The following is a 22,288-nucleotide window of genomic DNA, read 5'->3' on the forward strand; positions in this document are numbered from 1 at the left end:
ATCACTTGTTAAACCCTGCTTAAATCTGCTCAATTCTTAAGCTTTTACTCCTAGTAAAACACACAAAAATAGCAGTCTTAACCACATAATTTGTGTGTGTTCATGTGTATCCCAGGCTGGTCTCAAACTCACAGAGATCCACCTGTCTCTTCTTCATGATACTTTTTTCAAATGTAGCTCTTATATTTGATGTTCTCCTGGAAATCTCAAGGCTGTCTCTTAATAATTCAACTCCTCAGGCTAGAAGGAAGGCTCAGCAGTTAAGAGGACTAGCTGTTCTTCCAGAAGACCTTGCTTCTAGTTCCAGCACCCACACTGCTGGTCTTAACCATTTGTAATTCCAGTTTCAGGGGACCTGGTGCCCTCTTCTTGCCTCCACAGGTAGGTATCTGATATGTAGATGATAGACAGACATACATTGGGGCAAAACAAGTGGCTCATACTTAATTCAAGTACTTAGGAGAGGCTGACACAAGAAAATGAATTCCAGGACAGCTTGGCTACATAGTAAGCCCCGCCTCATAAACAAACAAACATTCTCAAGAGGACTTCTCTCAATACTAGCAATAATTCCCCCCACACTCCCAATTATCCTGAAGAGCCCTTTACTTTCTCAAGTATAATTACTGACTTATGACCAATCTCCCCCTCAACTGTAAAATAAAAATAACATGACCGGGACAGTGTTGCATGTGCTTTTGTTTTTGACATAATATGTGCTGTTGATGTTTCAGTAAAATACCTGATGGGTAATAAATACAGATAAAAAAAAAAAATCGCCGTGCTGCACAGACTCCAACCTACTTCCCACTGAGCTACACTAACTTGTGTGTGTGTTGTTCATAGGTGTGGAGGGTTGTCCAAGTGACCAGATGACAAGTTCAGGTTTGGTTCCCCAGAGCAGTCCCCCTTACTTCAATTTTTCATTTGTTTAACATGGGATTTCCTTGGCCCAGAAACAAGTAGGCTAGACTGGTGAACACCCATCATCTTTTTTTAATTTTTATTTTGGGGGAGGGGGTGGAGTGTCGAGACAGGGATTCTCTGTGTAGCCCTGTTTGTCCTGGAACTCGCTGTGTAGACCAGGTTGGCCTCGAACTCACAGAGATCCTCCTACCTCCATGTGCTGATTAGAGGAGTGAGCCACTGCGATGCAGCTGGACTTGAACTTACTCCCTCACACTACCAGCCTAGCTCCTCCACCACACACCGGATAGAGGCTTCGGCCAGTGGGGTGCTGACAAGTGTAAAGAAGCAAGTACAAGGAGTCACCTGTTCGGAATAACCCCGTTTAACTTGCTTCACACAACTAGTCATCAGCTTGGCGACTGAAGTCCCTCACTTGGCTCTGCTCCCTTCATTGCCCTTTCACCGAGGGCTGCCTGGGACACTCTCAGTTCCTACATTCGCTTCGCCTCCACAACTACAGACAGACCGACCGCGTGGATACCAGGGCGGCTTTTGACCCCCGCTGCCCACACTTTGCAGCCGAACACGTGTGAGTCGTGTGTACAGCTCTCGCTCAACCTTCCACTCACGCCACGCTCACAACAAGCCCCGCCCCTAGGCCCCAGTCCAACTCAGCCCCACGAGTCGCGCCCTCGCCCCCACTTCTCGCGAGAAGTGAACACGCCTGGCCGGACGGGAGGAAAGTATCTGCTCCGCTGAGGGGGGAAAGGAGGAGCAGGAGACAGATTGTGGGACCGAGCGCGGGCGGGCGGGAGGCGCCGGAGCTACCAGCGGGTGAGTCCTGTTAACATTAGCTAGTCCGTGGCCTGACAGGAGTCTCCCCTTCTACTCTGGCCAGTCCCAGCGTCCCGGGCCGGGGTCTCCCCTCCCAGTCTGTTGGACGGGGGCGCTGAGGCGGTGGCCAGGCCTGTCTGAGGAAGAGGGTGGGGCATAGGCTAAAGACAACCAATAGGAGAGAAGGAAGCCACAATTGGCGGCCATGAGCGCTAATGGGAGATCGCCTTTACCTTGCGGAGTGCCGCCCTCTTCTCTTCTCCCGCCTCCTTCCTTTTGGAGGAAGGCGGGGCCAGAGGACTGAAGTGTGGGGAGAACTTGGGGTAAGTAGCCCCGGGGGGCACAGGGCGTGGCGAGGAAAGGGGGGTTGAATCCTGAGGGAAGCGAAGTCTAGTGGAAGTCTAATGGAGGGCTCTTGGAATAGAAGAGAGAGGAGGACTGCTAAACTAGGCTGAAGACTCAAAAGATTTCTCAAAAAGTGGGTTTAGGGCTTGGCACTGCAGAAGGCAGAGGTAAATAGGCAGGAGTTAGGTTTGGGTGACTAGAGCCTGGCTCAGGTGAAAGCACGAGTTGTTTGGTCGGAGTGGAGCTTTGAAAACTAGGGTCCTGGCGTTTCGATTGAATTCCTCAGAATCAGCAGAGACATGGTGTCAGAAAGTATGGATTTGGACAGATTAAGTGCATGAGTTTAGGAAGACATGTGAGTGGGTTGGGTTGCTAGAAGGCATCGCTTCGATAATGGTCTGGAAATCCAGAGGATAAGGGGGATATTTGGAGAAGAGACAGCGACTGACATACATACAGGTCTCTTTAGTCTGGGTCTTTCTTCAGTCGGAATACGGCCAGGATATTGCTTAGTGTTTTTTGGTGGATATGGCACCCAGACTGGTGACCAGCCAGCCAAAATGCTGGCCTAGGAGTTGGGAAGAAGAAAAATAGGACGCTGCTCTGATTGTCATTTTCCAGTATTTTCCTTTCCAAGTTTCATTTCTTTCAAAACACAAGGATGTGGGCCTGGGACTTCGGCGGTCCAAGTTGGAGACCCGTTGGGACTTCTATGTTGCTCTGAAATGCTCTCACTGGGATGTTTACTACCCAGGGCACCTCCTACCCAGATTCCCGTGTTACTACTTTCCTAACTTTGTTTTCTGCTTAACAGAGGGTGTTTTAGTATCTCTCGGGGTTCATATGAAGTATAGGTTTGTGGAGATGTGCAGGTTTTTTTCAGCAAATTCATTTTTTTCCTATGTTTAAAATCTTTCAGCAGTATAATTTCTGAAGAAACTGTATAGATACCCTAAACACTAACAAATAAAATTCGTTTCCTTAAATGTGGCTTTTCCCTTTCGTTCATTAAGAGTTATTTAATGGATGATTGAACTTAGTCAATTATCCTTGTGTATTTTCTTATTTATTAATTGGGGCAGGGTTTCATATAGTCCAAGTACACCTCACACTGAGATAAGTGAGGATGACCTTGATCCTCCATCCACCCCCCCAAGTACTGGGATTCTAGGTGTATATCACCACATCTAGTTTATGTGGTACTTACTAGGGACTGAATATTCAGGGTCTTATGCATGGTAGGTAAACACTCTACCATATGAGTACAGTCTTTAGCCCTTGTTTATTCAGTGTGTCATGTGGCTCAACTGTGTGTGTGTGTGTTTTATGTAGTGTGTCATGTAGCCCATACTAGCTTTGAACTCATAATTTTAAATTTCTGATCCTTCTATCTCCACCTTCCAAGTGTTGGTACAAGCATTCACTTCCATGCCCAGTTTATCAGTTTATGTGGTGCTGGGAATTAAACCTAGGGCTTTATGTGTGCACTGTACCAATTGAGCTATGTCCCCAGCTCAGGGGGATATAATATCCCCTTTTTATGTTTTAAGTAGTGTGAATAAAATAGACTCATAATTCAGGAAGTTGAACATTTTCTCATGTTTTCTTTGCATCCAGACTTAGAAACCAAAGAACTATCATAATATTTTAAGACAAGGGTTGAGGATCTCAAACACAATTTGTTTTCAAGTATAGGGGATGTAAAGTAAGTGGAAGCTGTTGCAAAACTTAACTTGACTGTAAGAAAAGAAGCTAAGGAAAAGTTTGGCAGCCATACGAAGTAGTCTTACCAGTTTGTTCTTAATTCTGTACAGAAAAGGGACAGGACATTGCCCTTTGTTTAGTAATTGTATATCATTTAATAATAAGTTAGACTCAAACAGCTAATTGGAAACTTTCTTTGCATAGATTATGTTCTTTCTATCGCCCCCCACATATACATTTTGGCATGTGTATATGCATGCATGAGTGTGTATGTTGTGGGGATTTATAGTGGTACTTGAGTTAGAGCTCTCAGCTGGGCTTGTGCGTGCCAGGCAAGTACTCTACCACTGAGTTATTACCCTGCCTCTTTTATTTTTGAGAATTGAAGTACTACTAATGAAGAAAACACAGATCATGTGGTTTTGTATTAACCTTTGTTTTTCAGTTGAGGTGTTTTCCCCTGGCTAGAAATTGTCCTTATGTAAACATTGAGACCAATCAATTACCGAACCTTTACTGTTAGCTACTGAATTGGGTTTCAACTGGGAGCATTTACTACTCAACATTCAGAAGAATTTTTAGTTTTCAAGGCAGTAATCTTCTCCTCCCCCATCAAAAAAAAAAAAAATCAGTGAGAGAACAAAGTCCCTGTTTTGTCCTTCCAGTCTAGAATTTGTGATGGCTTTAACTTCAACACTCTTTAAGTACAGTGCTTTTTTCCCCTCCCTTGGGCAGTATTCCCACCTGACAAAAAGATGGACATTGGAGTCTAGATATGTAACTGAGTAGGAAGAATACTGCTTAGCATGTGTGAACCCTGTTACCACAAAAAAACTGGGCATGATGGTGCACACCTGAAATGCCAGCACTGGAGAAGTGGAGGCAGGAGCCAAGACCATTCTTGTCTACCTGGATAGTATAAGTCCAGCTTAGGCAACATGAGACTTTGTCTCAAAGCAAAACAAAAGAAAAACAATTAATTGGAAAGTTTGTTAGTTGAGAGTAAATTGTTAAAAATTTTGGCTTAAATTTAATGTCACACTAAGTCAGCAACATTGAGAGTTGTTTTTTTTTTTTTTTTCTTTTATTAATAGTGAATGGGGCAGGTAAAGTATAAAGAAGATGAATTGTTGGATTAAATGGATTTTTTGGCAGAGAAAGTCAGCAGTGTCTTGAATTTTATTGTGGATCAAAGTTTATAATTTATACAATTTTTAAATACTTTTATTTACAAGGGCTAGAATGTTAATGTTATTGTATCTTGTCTTTTTTTTTTTTTTTTCCTAACTTCTAACCAAAACGGAAGTTTTTTTTTTCAATCAACTCCTACACTGATCTACCTGGCTGGTCTGTCTGAATGCAGCTGCTCTGAAGCTCTCAGAAGATTGTTCTGTTCATGTTAAGACCAAGATTCCTGGGCTATAATGGGAAGAGATAGTGTTGCCACCATCTCCTGTACAGACCTGATAAGGAGGTTTTCCTTACAAGGAAATTTTAGGCGGGGCAAGTAGCACTGTCTTTTAAGTGTCTAATCAAGACAACTCTTTTCTTGGGACAGACTGGAATATGATTGCCCCTGTCTGTTCCTTGATGGTGGACATGAAAGTGCATATTTTGTTTCTTTGAGAAAAACAAATGAGGCATTTGTTTAAAAGAAACATGTTGGGGTTGGGGATTTAGCTCAGTGGTAGAGCACTTGCCTAGCAAGCGCAAGGCCCTGGGTTTGATCCCCAGCTCCAAAAAAAAAAAAAAAAAAAAGAAAGAAACATGTTTAATTATTTTGTAAATGTTAACTTTTTTATTTTTATTTATTTATTTTTTTAATTCTTTTTTTCGGAGCTGGGGACCGAACCCAGGGCCTTGCGCTTCCTAGGCAAGCACTCTACCACTGAGCCAAATCTTTAACCCCAACTTTTACTTTTTTTTTTTTTTTTTTTTTTTTTGGTTCTTTTTCCAGAGCTGGGACCAACCCAGGGCCTTGGCGCTTCCCTAGGCAAGCGCTCTACCACTGAGCTAAATCCCAACCCAATGTTAACTTTTTGATATTCTTTTTTTTTTTTTTTTTTTTTTTAAAACCTTTTATTTAGAGTCCATGAAAAAGTCTTCTCTTTACTTTAAAAACATGTCAAAGGGGTTGGGGATTTAGCTCAGTGGTAGAGCGCTTGCCTAGCAAGGGCAAGGCCCTGGGTTTGGTCCCCAGCTCTAAAAAAAAGAAAAGAAAAAAAAAAAAAAAAAACAAAACAAGAAAAAAAAAAAAAAAAAACATGTCAAAGATTGGCTGGTGAGATGGTTCAGAGGTTAAGTGCTTGCTGCCTAACCATGCAAGCCTGATGGCTTGAGTTTAGTTCTCAAGCCTCACCTTAAGATAAGGCAGAAGGAGAACACTGACTTCACACAGTTGTCTTCTGACCTCTGTGTGCTGTGTCACTTGTGCCACAGCACATACACATGTCTACATACAGATACACAATAATAACAAATACAAATAAAATGCCAGAACAACATTTTTATTTTTTATTTATTTTTTTTTGGTTCTTTTTTTCGGAGCTGGGGACCGAACCCAGGGCCTTGCGCTTCCTAGGTAAGCGCTCTACCACTGAGCTAAATCCCCAGCCCCTTATTTTTATTTTTTAATTTAATTTTATTTACTTTGGTGTTCTGCCTCCATGTATGTCTGTGTAAGGATGTCATATTCCCTGGAACTGGAATTACAGACAGTTGTGAATTGCCATGTGGGTGCTGGGAACTGAACTTAGGTCTTTTGGAAGAGCAGTCAATACTCTTAACTGCTGAGCCATCACTCCAGCCCCAAAGCAACCATTTCTAAGCTTCTCTGATATGGCCTTATTTTCAAATGTTGCCTTTTCCTTAATAGACTTGTTTGATAATAACTGCACTTATATGTGAAAGCACATTGTATTAGAAATTCTAAACAGATGATCTTTTTATATTTTTAATTTTTTGTGTATATGTGGTAGGGATGTCTACACAAAGGCCAGAGGAGGGCACTGGGTGTCTGTTCTATTAGACTTTCTTCTTTATTCCATAGACTGGGTCTCTCACTGAGCCTAGAAATCACCCATTAATTAGCTAGGCTGAGTAGCCAGTGAGCTCCAGGAGTCTAACTCTGTTTCTTCAGTGCTGGCATTGTAGAGGCATGCCTCCACAGCCAGGCTTTTAAATAGGAGCTGATGATCTGAACTCAGGTCTTAATGCTTGCCTAGAAGGGACTTCATCAGCTGATCCATCTTCTCAGCTCTGTACCTTTCGTTTATTTGTTTGTTTTTAATGGTTTGGCCTTAATATATTTTATTGGGGGGGTAGGGTGGGAGGGGCATGTGCATATTCATGCCATGGCATGTGTGTGGAGATCAGAGGACATCTTTGAGGAATGTTCTGTCTTTCTACTTTCATCATGGGTTCTGGGAATAGAACTCTGGTCATCAGGCCTAAGCAGCAAGTGTTTGCATCAGCTGATCCTTTCTTTGGTCCTTTTGTCCTTTCATTTGTTCATTTGTTGATTTTCTTGAGAAAGGGTCTTAAGAAGCCTAGGATACCCTCAAATACACTATTTAGCTAAAGATGACCTCAAGATTACTGTTTGTTGGTTGGGGCAGGATCTCTCAACATAGCCCTGGCTGTTCTGGAATTTAGTATGCAGACCAAGCTGGTCTCCAACACTCAAAGATCTGACTGCTTTCTGAATGCTGGAATTAAAGGTGTAAACCATTATACCAGACCCAAAGATGAACTCAAACTTCTCTGTACCAATTTATATAGTGTTGGGACTTTACTCGTGTAGCTAAGCACTCCATCAATTGAACTACATCTCCATTCTTAGTCAGAGGTGTAGTTGATTTCCTTTCTTCCCCAGTACTGGGAGTTGAACCTAGGGCCTCATGTATTAGGCAAATGCAAGCATTTTACCCCTGAGCTTATATAGATAGCCTTAGACCTCTTGTAGTTGATTTTTTAAAAAAATTATTTATTCACTTTACATCCCAATTGCCATCTCCAACCCTCATAAATTCCTCCCCCTTTAGTCTCTCTCCTCCTCAGAGAAGGGGAAGCCCTCTTTGGGTGCCACCCCACACTGGGACATCCAGTCATAGTAGGTCTAAAGCCCAGCTAGGTAGTCCAGTTAGGAGAAGGAGATCCAATGGCAGGCAGCTGGTTCAGAGACAGCCTCTGCTCCAATTGTTTGGGAACCCATGTGAATATTAAACTGCACATCTGCTACCAAAAAACAAGTTGTAAATGAAAAATTTACATTTTTTGTAGGTATCATCATGCTAGTTATGACTTTTTATAGCTAGATAATATATTTTAGCTTCTCGATCATTATATATTTAAATTATTGATAAATTTGATATACATGATGAGTATTTTCATCTTAAGTCACTGGTAAGTGCATAAGGATAGGACTGTGTTAAGTCATCTAACCTACCCTTTTTCTCCTTTTCCACTTCCTTTTCTTCCCTTTTCTTTTTTCCCCTCTTCTTTCTTATTCTCTCAATCCCTTTCTGACTGGGATTGAATTTAGAGCTTCCTACATGCTAGCAGGTGAGTCATTTCCCCAGCCTTTAAAATAATAGGACATATCTTGTTGAAATTCAAATATGTTGTCTTAGGCAGCCCTGAAGTCCTAGGCTAGTGACCATTGGGTGGAAGAGGACAGTGAGAATATAAAGTTAGATATTGTAATTACTGTTTACTTTTGCTTGTTTATTGCTTGTTTGTTTTTGACTTTTGGGACAGGGTTTGACTCTGCTGCCCAGTCTGGCCTCTCAACTCACAATCTTTTTTTCAAGACAGGGTTTCCCTGTATAGCTTTGGCTGTTCTGGAACTCACTCTGTAGACCAGGCTGGCCTTGAACCCAGATCTGCTTGCCTCCATCTCCAGTGCTGGGACTTAATGTGTGTGCCACCATCTCCCATCACCTCAGTCTTACAGGCAGATGTACCATCACTTCTGGTTTAACTTCTATATTAATGTCTTCCTTTTTTCATTTTCTTGCTTTTCTTTCTTTTTCTTTCTTTCTTTCTTTCTTTTTTTTTTTTGAAACAAGGTTTTGCTATGTGGTCCTGGCTGGTCTGGAACTCATAGAGATCCATCTGCCTTTATGTACCAAATGCTGGAATTAAGGCTGTGTATGTGCCACCATATACTTATATACTATATATATACACACACATATATACATATATGTGTGCATGTGTGTATGTATGTATGTTTGTATGTATGTATGTATATATTATAAGGTCACCACCTTATACTCATGCTTATGACTTGCCAGTGGCTCATAAACAATCTATTTAATTTATTTTAGACTCTTCCTGGGAAATAGTATCTATTCCCAGTCTGCAGTTTCTTTATTCTACCTCCATATTCTTAGTTGCTTTTTGATTGTGTAATGACTGAAAGTGTTAATTATAGTGGCTTTTAAAATCCCGTCCCTACCTGCCCTGTCATTAAATGTAACTCTTGAGGCAAAAGTTTCTTCCCCAGACATTTTAAGTTAGAAATCAGAAGATTAAAATTCTTGCTTATGGATCAATTAGTTATCTTGCAGCTTCCCTATAATTTTAACATTTCCAGTTTTGACCTCTTGTCATATTTTGTTTGGAATCTAAATCTAAATCTAAACACCACTATATATACAAACATATAATTTCCATTTACAGTTAAAGTTTCAAGGTGTGGTAGTCTATATTCTAGAGGAGAAATGGTGCTCCATACCAGATAGGGCATCAGAGGATATCTAGTGAGTAAAACCTTTATAATGGCAGCCAACAACTCTTCTGCATGTTAATTTTAGACTTGACAGTTGAATTTATGTTTGAGCAACTTTAGTTGGTTAGTTTAAAGTACCTTCCTCTTTTGGGGTTTTAATTTTCACTTTCATTATTTAAAGTTACAAGTTGTACTGGGGATGTAGTTTAGTTAGTAGAGTGTTTACCTAATATGCAGGAATCCCTGAGTTAAATTTCCCACACCTCAAAACCTGAGTATGGTGGTACATGGCAGGAAGGTATCAAGTTCCAGGTGATTAAGACCTTGTCTTTAAAAAACAAACAAAAAAAGCAAATTGTGAATGGAAATGTTTGTGCTAATTAGAGTAGCATGCCACAAGGGATAGAGTACATTTTCTTTCTTTCTTTTTCACTTTTTAAAAAGAATAATTTATTTATTTTTACACTCGGATTTTATTTGCCTCTGGGTTGCCTCCCCCAGGGTTCCACATCCCATACCTCCTTCCCACCCCCAACCCCTCCACAGGGATGTCTCCACCCCACCAGACCTCTAAACTTCTTGGGGCCTCCAGTCTCTAGAGAGTTAGGTGCATCTTCTCTAACTGAACCCAGACCCAGAAGTCCTCTGCTGTATATGTGTTGGAGGCCTCATCTCAGCTGGTGTATGCTGCCTGGTTGATGGTCCAGTGTCTAAGAGATCTTAGGGGTCCAGGTTAATTGAGACTGCTAGTCCTCCTACAGGGTTGCCCTCCTCCTTAACTTCCTCTAGCTTTTCCCTAATTTAACCAGAGGGGTCAGCAGCTTCTGTTCGTTGGTTGGATGCACATATCTACATCTGACTCTTTCAGCTGCTTGTTGGGTCTTTTGGAGAGCAGTTGTGATAGGTCCCTTTTTGTGAATGCCCTATAGCTTCAGTAATGGTGTCAGGTCTTGGGGCCTCCCTTTGAGCTGGATCCCACTTTGGGCTTGTCGCTGGACATTCTTTTCCTTGGGCTCTTCATTTCCATCCCTGCATTTCTTTCAGACAGGAAGAATTATGGGTCAGAGCTTTGGCTGCGGGATAGCAACCCCATCCCTCACTTGATGCCCTGTCTTTCTGCTGGAGGTGGATTCAATAAGTTCCCTCTCCCCACTGTTGGCCCTTTCATCTAGGGGCCCCCCACTTTGAGTCCTGAGAATCTCTCATTCCCCAGGTCTCTAGTACATCCAATAGGGTCTTCCCAACCTCCTTCCTCCTGAGGTCGCCTTTCTTTTTGCTGGCCCTCAGGGCTTCAGTCCTTTCCCCCCACCCAATACCAGATCATGTTCCTCTCTCCCCCCACCTCCATCCCCTTTCCCTTCCCTGTTCCTCTCTCCCTCCCCTCTTGTGGTTGTATTCTTCTCCCTCCCAAGTAAAAAATAGACCCATATTTGTTACAATGTACAAAGCTCAAGTCCAAGTGAATCAAAGACCTTAACATAAAAACAGATACACTGAATCTAATAGAAGAGAAAGTGGGAAAGAGCCTTGAACTCATTGGCACAGGCAAAAAACTTCCTAAACAGAACTCCAGTGGCTCACGCTCTAAGATCAAGAATTGATAAATGGGACCTCATGAAACTGGAAAGCTTCTGTAAGGCAAAGGACATAGTCAATAAAAGAAATTGGCATCCTACAGATTGGGGAAAAAATCTTCACTAACCCCACATCTGATAGAGGACTAATATCCAAAATATATAAAGAACTCAAGAAACTTACCACCAAAAAAAAAAAAAAAAAAACAAAAAACCCAATCAAATAATGGAGTATAGAACTAAACCAAGAATTCACAATAGAGGAATCTTGAATGACTGAGAAACACCTAAAGAAATGTTCAAAGTCCTTAGTGATCAGAGAAATGTAAATCAAAATGAACCTGAAATTCCACCTTACATCAGTCAGAATGCTAAAATCAAATCAAAATCAGGTGACTACACATGTTAACAAGGATGTGGAGAAAAAGGAACACTCCTCCATTGCTGGTGGGATTGCAAACTGCTACAACCACTCTGGAAATCAATTTGGAGATTCCTTAGAAAGTTGGAAATAGACCTACCTAAAGATCCAGAAATACAGCTCTTGGGCGTATACCCCAAAGATGCTCCACCACACCAAAGGGGCACATGTTCCACTATGTTCATAGCAGCCTTATTTGTGATAGCCAGAAACTGAAAACAACCCAGATGTCCCATGACAGAGGATTGGATACAGAAAAAATGGTTCATTTACACAATGAAATACTACTCAGCTATTAAGAATGAGTACATCCTGAGTTTTGTAGGCAAATGGATAGAACTAGAAAATGTCATCCTGAGTGAGATAACTCATACCTGATAGTGTACATTTTCAAAAGTATGTTTACCTGTTCATCATTCTGATACAGTTAGTTCTGGGTTCTCCTGGAAAGCATGATAGTATTGATCATCCCTTGGGTCTTTTCTAGTCCAGATGTACATAAATAGAAGCTCAGATCAAAGGACAGATAAACAATCAGGAAGACAAGTAGACTTTAAAGAAAATAAATTGACACATTTGAGCTGACCCATTGGAAGTGGTTTAAAGGGGGAGGAAGGAACATAAACAATAAGGAATAATCATGTCTGAACTAAAGACAAAATGCAACAGCAAAGAGTTTTCATTGGATCATTCATTACATGTCTTAAAAATACTTGATGAAAAGGGTTGGGGATTTAGCTCAGTGGTAGAACGCTTGCCTAGCAAGCGCAAGGCCCTGGGTTCAGTCCCCAGCTCCAAAAAAAAGAAAAGAAAAAAAAAAATACTTGATGATGAAATTTTCTCTTCAGCATTTCCCTGGTAGACACTTATTTGGTGGTTTTATTTCCTGTTAAATCATAGTGTTTTGTTTTTTCTTACTTGTCTTTTTATTTACAAGCTTGTTTCTCTTCTGTATATATGTATTGACTGCCTGTATATGATGAAGCAAAATTCAGTTTAGTTTTGAAAGTAAACATTTGCTATCTAGCTTCCTTGGAGAGGGATTTGATGGGTGTTACAAACTTGAGAAGGTTACATGGGGCTGGATTTGTACCTCAGTTGGTGGAGTGCTTGTATACATGCATGAAACTCTGAGTTCCATCCTCAGCACAGCATAAACTGGGTGTGATTGCACACATGCCTGTAACCACTGAATGTAGGAGGTGTGGGAGGAGATCAAGGTTATCCTTGGAGAATCCATCCTGGGCCAAACGAGACCCTGTGTCCAAACAAAACAGATTTGCTAAATGAGAAGATAAACATTTTATTCTCATAACTTTGTAGACTGAGGTTTAGGAAAGCTCCCTAACTAAACCCAAGGTTAGTGTACTAGCCTTTGAAATGTTGTGTTTAGGACAAAACTCATTACAAATTTACAAATCTGTTGTTTTTTCTCTTCTGTTGGCAACTTCAATCCTAAACGTTCGCATATATTTGAAAGCAGGCTTTGCAGAAGCTTTTTTCTCTTTAGTATTGCCTTTCTTCCTAAGAAGTACTATTCTATGGGAGTCTAACATGAGCCAAGATTTACCTTAAAAGTCGGCTGTTGGGCTTGTGGTTTGGGCCTCTGTAGCAACACTCTCTTCCGTAGTCTCCTTTAAAAACCTAACTTGCGGGTTGGGGATTTAGCTCAGTTAGAGCACTTGCTAAGGCCCTGGGTTCAGTCCCCAGCTCCGAAAAACAAAACAAAACAAAACCTAACTTGCCTTTGAGTTTAATTGCTCACTATGATTGTCCTGTAGGTGTAGTGCTTCTTTCTGAGGTAGACAAGTAAGCTTTATACACTAGGCTGGTCAGATTTTATTTGTAACTTACAATATAGTAGAAAAATGCAGTTTTTCAGATTAAACAAAACAGGGAGAGGTTGGAAATATATCTCAGTAGTAGAACCCATTGTTTGGCATATTGAAGGCCCTAAGTTCAATCTCTAGCCTCAAAAACTACCACTACCACCATAAGCCACCTTTTAAAGAAATTGTGTAGGCATTGTATATGAGCGTGGAAACATCAGATGCCTCTCTCTATGCCTGTCCGCCTTACTCCCTTCAGAGTCTCTCTGTACTAGGATCTTACCAGCAAGCCCCCGCTGTCTTTGTCTGTTTCCACTCCTAGCCTAGGCATGTCTCCTCAGCACTCCTTTTGAACAGGAGTTGTAGGCTCATAGTTCCAGCTTTTTACTTGGTGCTGGAGATCAAACTCAGGTCCTCGTACTTATGCAGTTAACTATTCTTATCTGTGGAAGCATCTCCTTAGTCTAAACCATTCTTTCTGGAATAAGAATATGTTTGACTATAAAATCAAGCTTTGGTGAATAGAACATAGGATTGCTAAAAATTGTTAATGTTGAAACCAAATTTCCTGCCAGTATCATTTATTAAACCATTACATTTGGTTTTACTTTAATATATTTCTAATAGCATAGATCTGATCAAACCATTTTTAATGAACATACTTTTAAAAGTTTTGCTCAAGTAGTAGTTTGTTTGTATTTTGTTTGTATGAAACTGGAACATGCCAGTCAGTGAATGTTGGAATATCTCCAGATGGATCCTGTGCTACAAATAAGTAGACTTAGAGAATATTTCTTTTTTTTTTTTTTTTTTTTTTTTGGGGAGCTGGGGACCGAACCCAGGGCCTTGTGCTTGCTAGGCAAGCGCTCTACCACTGAGCTAAATCCCCAACCCCTGACTTAGAGAATATTAATGGATCATTTTTTCTAGAACTTCTGAGCTTCCCCATAATTATCATTGTGCAGTATTATGGGTGTTTTTCTACCAAGAACAAAACTTTTACTGAGGTCTTAAAATCGAGTCCAGCATAATGGCTTAGGCCTATAATTTTAGTACTCAGGAAACAAGCAGAAAGATGCCTGCGGATTTTGAGGTAGCTTGTTCTAGATGTGTCCTGAAAGCAAAATTAACCTGAGCTACAGAATGGGATCTTGTCTAGAAAGAAAACAAAACAAAAACAACCCAACCACCACACCACCACCACCACCACCACAAAACAACAGCACAAACAACAAACAGGGAGGGTAAAGAGATGGTCAGCAAGCCAGAGTATTGACCACACTTCTAGAAGACCCAGATTTGATTCCTGGCACCCATATGGCAGCTCAGAATTGTCTGTAACTCTAGTTCTAGAGGATCTGATACCCTCTTTTACCCTCTGTTGACATTGGACACACATGTGGTCTACAGACATATATGTAGGAAAAACACCCACATGGGTGGCTCATCAATTAGAGAGATGGCTCATCAATTAAGAGCACTTGTTCTTGGGGTTGGGGATTTAGCTCAGTGGTAGAGCGCTTGCCTAGGAAGCGCAAGGCCCTGGGTTCGGTCCCCAGCTCCGAAAAAAAGAATCAAAAAAAAAAAAAAAAGAGCACTTGTTCTTGCAGAAGACCTGTATTTAACTTCCAGCACCCATATAGTAGCTCACAACCAAATGTAACTCCAGTTTCAGGGGATCCAGTGGGTACCTCTGGATACCAGAAATGCATTCACCCATACACACAAATACATTGAAAATTTAAAAACCCATGTACATAAAAATAAATCTTAAAAATCCCTATAAAACAAACACTCCCCCCACAAGACAAAACAAAAACATCCTAAGTCCATAATAATTTTAAATTGATTCTTAAAGATCAGTGTTTTGAATCTGACGTAGTAGTCTATGCCTCTAATCCCAGCTACTTGGGAAGCTGGTGCTTCAAGAGGAATGCAAGTTCAAGACTAGTCTGGAAAATACAACAAAACCTTGTGTAAACAGGGAGTTGGGAGGCATTAGGAATGTAGCTCACTTGGTAGAGTGATGGCTTATCATGCATACAGCCCTGGGTTTGGTCTCCAATACCATGTGGTAGTAATGCCTGTTATCCCAGTACTTGGGTGGTAGAGGTAGGAAGATTAGAAGTTCATGGGGTCGGGGATTTAGCTCAGTGGTAGAGCGCTTGCCTAGCAATCGCAAGGCCCTGGGTTCAATCCCCAGCTCCGAAAAATAGAAAAGGAAAAAAAAAAAAAGAAGTTCAAGGTTAACCTGGACTTGTGTAATGAATTTGAGGCCAGCATGGGATAATTGAAACACTAATAAACAAATATCTAAAAAAGGAAAAAAATGTGTTGATCACTGTTGTTTTAGGGGGTCATACTTTATCTGAAAATAATCAGAAAAAACAAATTTTATTTATTTATTATTTATTGAAAAAGGAGTGCTACCGAAGCTTTTGTATGTTTTGGTGTGTGTGTGTGTGTGTGTGTGTGTGTGTGTGTGTGTGTGTGTGTGTGTGTATGTAGTATATGTTTGTATTCTTGTTCTTGCATATGGAGGCAAAGGTTAATGTCCTTTATTACCTCCCACTTTATTTTTTGGGGAGGAATATGTCTCACTGAAACTGGAATTCACCAGTTGTCTAGACTGGCTGTCCAATGAGCTCCCTTCCCCATGTTCCCAGAACTCTGGTTACAGAGTATTGCTTCATCCTGGTTCTGTGTAGGTGTTAAGGATCTGCACTCAAGTCCACATGCTTCCACAGTGTGCCCTTTAGCAAGTGAACCATCTCCTCAGCCTCTTTGGGTTTTTTTGTTTGTTTGTTTTTTGTTTTGTTTTTTTTTTTGTTTTTTTTTTTTTTTTGGAGGGTTTTTCTATGTATCCCAGTCTTGCATTGAATTCATGATTCTCTTGGCTCCACCTCCATTTAGGATTATAGGCTCATGCCATCGCACATGGCTCTGTACTTTCTTTATTAATAACTTACTGGTTTCCAGGAATTCTTTTACTTCTAAAGCACATTGAGAGAACTAGAAGTATAGTTCAACAGTGTCTGCTGAATATGATTAAAACCTTGGGTTTGCTCTTTAGCACTGAAAAAAAGTAAAAATTTAAAACTAGGGACTGGAAAGATGGCTTGGTGGTTAAAAGAATTGGTTGTTCTTCTGGCAGACCTAGGTTCAATTCCCAGTACTAACATGATGGTTTAAAACCATCTATAATGCCAGTTCTGGGGATCTGATGCCCTCTTCTGGCTTCTGTGGGTACCATGCATGTACATACTCTAAAATACACATTGAAATATAAAGTGTGTTAATGTTCTTTACCCCTTCCTCTTTCTTAGACAGTCTTAATTTGTAACTGTGGATAGCCTAATTTGCTATGTAGACAAAGCTGGTCTGGAACTCAAAGAGATCTGTGTTTTCCTGCCTTCCTAGTGCTGGGATTAAAGGTCTGTGCTACCACATCCAGCTTATTTTTTTCTGGCCTTGCTGTCATTTTTATTATATTATACTTACTACTACTACTACTACTACTACTACTACTACTACTACTACTACTACTACTACTATTAATACTGCTACTGCTACTGCTGCATTACTATTATTACTATTTTGAGACAGAGTCTGACTGTGTAGTCCTCACTGATCCAGAACTTGCTGTGTAGACCAAGAATGTATAACCAGGACCTCCTGTCATTTTAACAAGTTGTAGCTCTTCATCCCCCTTATTAACATTTCTAAGGATAGCTCAAAAATAGTTTCTTTTTTTTTTTCCAGAGCTAGACAAGCGCTCTACCACTGAACTTAAATCCTCAACCCCTCAAAAATAGTTTCTTGAATCTTCTAAAATTTCTAGTTAGGGTTGGAGAATTGGCTTGGTGGTTAAAGGATCAGGGTTCAATTCCCAGTTCCTACATTGTGACTGACAACCATCCCTAAGTCCAGGTATAGGGAGTTCAGTGACCCCTTCTGGTCTTTGCTGGTACTCTAGACACATGGAGTACAGACACATAAACACAAACAGAAGATGTATATACATAAAATAAATGTTTTTAAAGATTAAGTTTGAAATTAAGAAAAAAATACAGGGGCTGGAGAGATGGTTCAGTAGTTAAGAGCACTGACTGCTCTTCTAGAGGTCCTAAGTTCAAATCCCAGAACCCATATGGTGGCTCACAACCATCTGTAATGAGATCTGATGTCCCCTTCCAGTGTGTCTGAAGATAGCTAAGGTGTACTCATATAAATAAAATAAATTTAAAAAGAAAAAAATACAAACTTTTGATAGTTGTATTTATAAAGGTAGTTGGCCTTTATAAACCTGCTTCCAAATGGGTTGTAAGCATTGCCCACTTATTACATAACTTACGATTTAGCCTAATTTCTACTGGCATCTGTTTTCTGTCATTTACTAAAAACTATTTGATCTATTTAGCTGCCTGTCTTTGAAGCCTGTCCCTTCATGTCTGAGATACAAGTACAGAAATTAACTTAAATATTCTGTTGATTATTTTGTTTAGTTACTGCACTACTCTCCTGTTTTTTTAATTACATTTAAATTTATTTAGCATGTATATGCCATATCATAAGTATGGAGGTCAAAGGAGAACTGGGGTAAGGGATTGTGTCTTTTCTTCCACCAGCGGTTCCTGGGGATTAAACTTGGATTGGCTTGGTGGCAAGTTCCCTGCAGAACTGTCTTGGGGCCTTGTATAATTTTTCTCCATGTATGTATGTATGTATGTATGTTTGTATGTATGTATGTATGTATTTAACATCCCAATCACTGTCTGCCAGTCCCCTCAAGAGAGTCTCTCCCCCCCATATCCCATTCCCTTCTCTTCTGAGAAAATGGGGACCCCCGGGGTAGCTCTCCGCACTGTCATATCAAGTTTATGCAGGATTAGGGCATCCTCTCCCACTGAGGCCAGACAACAGCCCAGTTGGGGAACAGATTTCAGACAGGCAACAGCTTTAGGACCAGCCCCCTACCCCTCTTCAGTTATTGGGTGACCCACATGGAGACTTGAGTTACACATCTGCTACAGATGTGCCAGGGGCCTCATGAGTGCTGTTTGGTTGGTGGCTTGGTCTCTGAGAGGACTTCTGTATTTCTTACAGCAATATATCTGCAACCTTTTTTTTTTTTTTCAGTCAGTACTCTCCATTTATACTCTCAGAGGTTACTAATGGTGGCGTGTGCCTGTAATGCTGCTACTTGGGAAACTGAGGCTAGCATGGAATTTGTAGTAAGTTCCAGGCCATCATGGGCTACAAAGTGACTTTGTCTCCGTTTCCCCCTCCAAAAAAAAAGTTATTGAATTGAGGACTTAAAAAATCTTTTTTCTGTTGGGGATTTAGCTCAGCGGTAGAGCACTTGCCTAGCAAGTGCAAGGCCCTGGGTTCGGTCCCCAGCTCCAAAAAAAAGAAAAGAAAAAAAAATCTTTTTTTTTTTTTTTTAAGATTTATTTATTTATTATATATAAGTGGCTGTCTTCAGACACACCAGAAGAGGGCATCGGATCTCATTACAGATGGTTGTGAGCCACCATGTGGTTGCTGGGATTTGAACTCAGGACCTCTGGAAGAGCAGCCAGTGCTCTTAACCACTGAGCCATCTCTCCAGCCCAAAAATCTTTTTTCTTATCTGAATTTATATCTACTGATATTTTTTACTTACTAGAGATTAAAATATAATTTTTTTTCTTCTCTTTTTTTCGGAGCTGGGGACCGAACCCAGGGCCTTGCGGTTGCTAGGCAAGCGCTCTATCACTGAGCTAAATCCCCAACCCCTAAAATATAATTTTTAAAAAGATTTATTTACTTTATATATGTTAGTATACTGTCATTATCTTCAGATACACCAGAAGAGGGCATCAGATCCCATTATAGATGGTTGTGAGCCACTATGTAGTTGCTGGGATTGAATTTAGGGCCTCTGGAAGAACAGTCAATGTTCTTAACTGCTGAGACATCTCTGCAGCCCTAAAATATAAATTTTAAAATAATAGCAAACCCATTATACTATAACAAGGTAATTGCATTTGTATTACCAGGAAAAAAATAGGGCTGAAAATGAAATTCAGTAAAGTGCTTGTTTAGCCTGCCATTAGGCCTTAGGTTAGTTGCATAGTACTACATAAGCCAAGCTGGTGGTATGAGCCTGTAATCCACGCTCTTGGGAGGTAAAGGCAGGCCATCAGAAGTTCAAGGTCATCTTCAACTACATAGAAATTTTGAGGCAACCTGGGCTAGAGTCTTTGTCTCAAAAAAAAAGAAAAAAAAAAGGCTGGGCATGATAGCGTACATTTGTAATAACAGCACTTAGGTGGTAAAGGGTGGATCTCTGTGAGTTTAAGGTTAGTCTGGTTTATATATCGAATTCCAGGTCAGCTGGGGCTACAAACACAGAAACCCTGTTTCCAAAACAGGGAGATGAGAGGAGGAGATGGTTCAAGTGATAGAGGTCCCTACTGTACAAGCTTGATGACCTGTATCAGATGCCCAGGACCCACATGGTGGAGAGAACTGACTGACTACCAAAAATTGTTCTCCAGCCTCCACATGCATGCTGTGGCATATGCTCACACTACACACCACACACAAAAAGATAAAAGACAAAAAACCTAAGGGAGAAGCTTCAAATTACTTTAATATCTGGTTTAACAAAAAACATCTAGTTTCTCATACCTGCTTCTGCATTCAGTCTGTTAAAATATATTGTTTTATTTTAAGTATCTGACAAGACATGGTCACACATATATCTAACAGAAAGATTACTTTTAGGTAGTTGTAGCCTCCTTAGATATGGTACCAAAAATCTAGAAAATGGTTTCTTAAATGTCTTAAAAGTTGTAATGTGTGACCTGAGACCACTTCTGTGAAGTTTTAATACTGTTACATTGAAATGTGTTGGTCCGTCTTGCTGTTTAAATAGATCTTTTACTTGTAAGTGATTTTTTAAACTGCCATGAGCCTTCTGAAAGGGTCTTGGAGATCCATAAGTGATCCTGGAGCCTCTTAAGGAACTGTTGACTTAACAGACTTGAGAATATAGCTGTTTTCCAAATGGAAAAATTAGAAGTTTCCCAGCTTGCAAATTAGTGACTTGCAAATGGTGGACATCAAAATTTCCCAAGGTATTTTAAATTTTTTAATTAGTTAATTTTTTAGATAGTCCCAGACATCCCAGGCCATAAAGTCCAGGTATGTAGCTGAGGATGAACTTTCTGTTCCTTCTGGCTCCATCCTCTCAGGGTTGTGCCACCAGCTTGTGCCACCACATCTGGTTTATGGTTTTATGGGAATTGAACCAGAGCTTTTTGTATGCTAGGCAAGCACTTTCCCAATTGACCTACACCTCCATCCCTGTTTTATTTTTTAATGAGCTTGCGCCCATCCTAGTTAGGCCTCATTAGCCACATTGAAATCATATACAACTTTATTTTAGTTTGTATGTTGCTGGTGATTGAATCCAGCATCTTATAAATGGTAGGCAAATACTCTACAACTGAGCCACGTTTCCAAGCAACAACACCCTCTACTTGAGCGTGTGTGTGTGTGTGTGTGTGTGTAAGAAAAACAGATACACTAACTTCAGTTTTGGCTTTGGGTTTTAAAGTATATTTATATGATGTTGTGTATATACATGCATGTATTATAATGCATTTGTGAAGGTCAATGGACAACTTTGGGGAATAGGTTCTCTCCACTATGAGTTCTAGGGATTGAACTCAGGTTGTCAAACTTACGATGTGTTTTAGTTTCATTTCTGATGCTGTGATAGTTAGTCTATAAGCAAATTAGGGGAGGATAACACATTCACTCACTGAGGTAACTCAAGGCAGGAACTCAAGACAGGAACTTGAAGGCAGGCCTGTTTGCTATTTCACACAGTGTTATCGCCAACCAAGCAACTTACTTTACAGCTAAAGAAGTACAGCAGGAACAATGAAAAACACTTCTTGCTAGTTGGCTTGCCAGCTTACGCTCAGCCAGTTTTCTTTCTCTTTCTTTCTTTCTTTCTTTCTTCCTTTCTTCCTTTCTTTCTTTCTTTCTTTCTTTCTTTCTTCCTTCCTTCCTTCCTTCCTTCCTTCCTTTCTTTTTCTTTTTTTAAAATAAGATTTATTTATTTTATGAGTTCTCTATCTGCATGTACACTTGCATGCCAGAAGAGGGCATCAAATCACATTATAGATGTTTGTGAGCCAACCTGTGGTTGCTGGGAACTGAACTCAGGACCTCTGGAAAAGAAGCAAGTGCTCTTAACCACTGAGCCATCTCTTCAACCCTTAGCTAGTTTTCTTACATCAGTTAGGACTACTTGACTACTGGTGGTAAAGCCTACAATGGGCTATTAAATTAAGTCAAGATAACCCCACCCCCAGATATACTTCAGACCATTCTGACCTAGGAACTCCTTAGTTAAGGCTGTATTCTCAGATGATTCTAGGCTGTGTCCAGTTGACAGTTAAAAGTAACCAGAATACATGGCAAGTGCTTTTGCCCACAGAACCTTCTCATCAACCCCAATGTCTCACTTTGTAACCTAGGCTGGACTCACACTTGCAATTCTCCTGCCTCAGGTTCTCTCCTAAATGTTGGAATTACTGTGTAAGTTCGTAGGCCTCAGTGCTAAGAATAATCCAGGAGGCCTAGAAATTGAAATCTTAAACAAGGTGCTCAAGTGATTATGCAGTGCTCTATTGTGCTACCTTACCTTATTTAGTTAGTTAATTTTATATTTATTTTATGTATTTGAATATTTTCCCTGCATGTATATGTGCATCATATCAAGGTCTAGTGCCCATGGAGTTTAGAAGATGGTGTCAGATCCTCTGGTGCTGGAAACACAGCTGGTTGTGAGCCACCATGTGGGTGCTGGGAACTGAACCTAGGACCTCTGGAAGTGCAACAAATGCTCTTAACTGTTGAGCCATACTCCAGTCCCTTA

The 22,288-nt window shown here is 40.5% G+C and overlaps 1 protein-coding gene across 1 annotated transcript in view; it reads left to right on the plus strand.

Moving 5' to 3' along the window:
• Nucleotides 1-1,644: 1,644 nt before the first annotated feature.
• LOC116883350 (cyclic AMP-dependent transcription factor ATF-7) overlaps nucleotides 1,645-22,288 on the plus strand; it is an 88,019-nt gene continuing 67,375 nt past the window's right edge. Inside the window, exon 1 of the mRNA XM_032884432.1 lies at nucleotides 1,645-2,066. The gene's annotated coding sequence lies outside the window, so the exon portion shown is untranslated. The remainder of the gene's footprint in view (nucleotides 2,067-22,288) is intronic.

The sequence above is a fragment of the Rattus rattus genome, chromosome 1 (assembly GCF_011064425.1).
Source record: "Rattus rattus isolate New Zealand chromosome 1, Rrattus_CSIRO_v1, whole genome shotgun sequence".
In the NCBI taxonomy this organism is placed as follows: domain Eukaryota; kingdom Metazoa; phylum Chordata; class Mammalia; order Rodentia; family Muridae; genus Rattus; species Rattus rattus.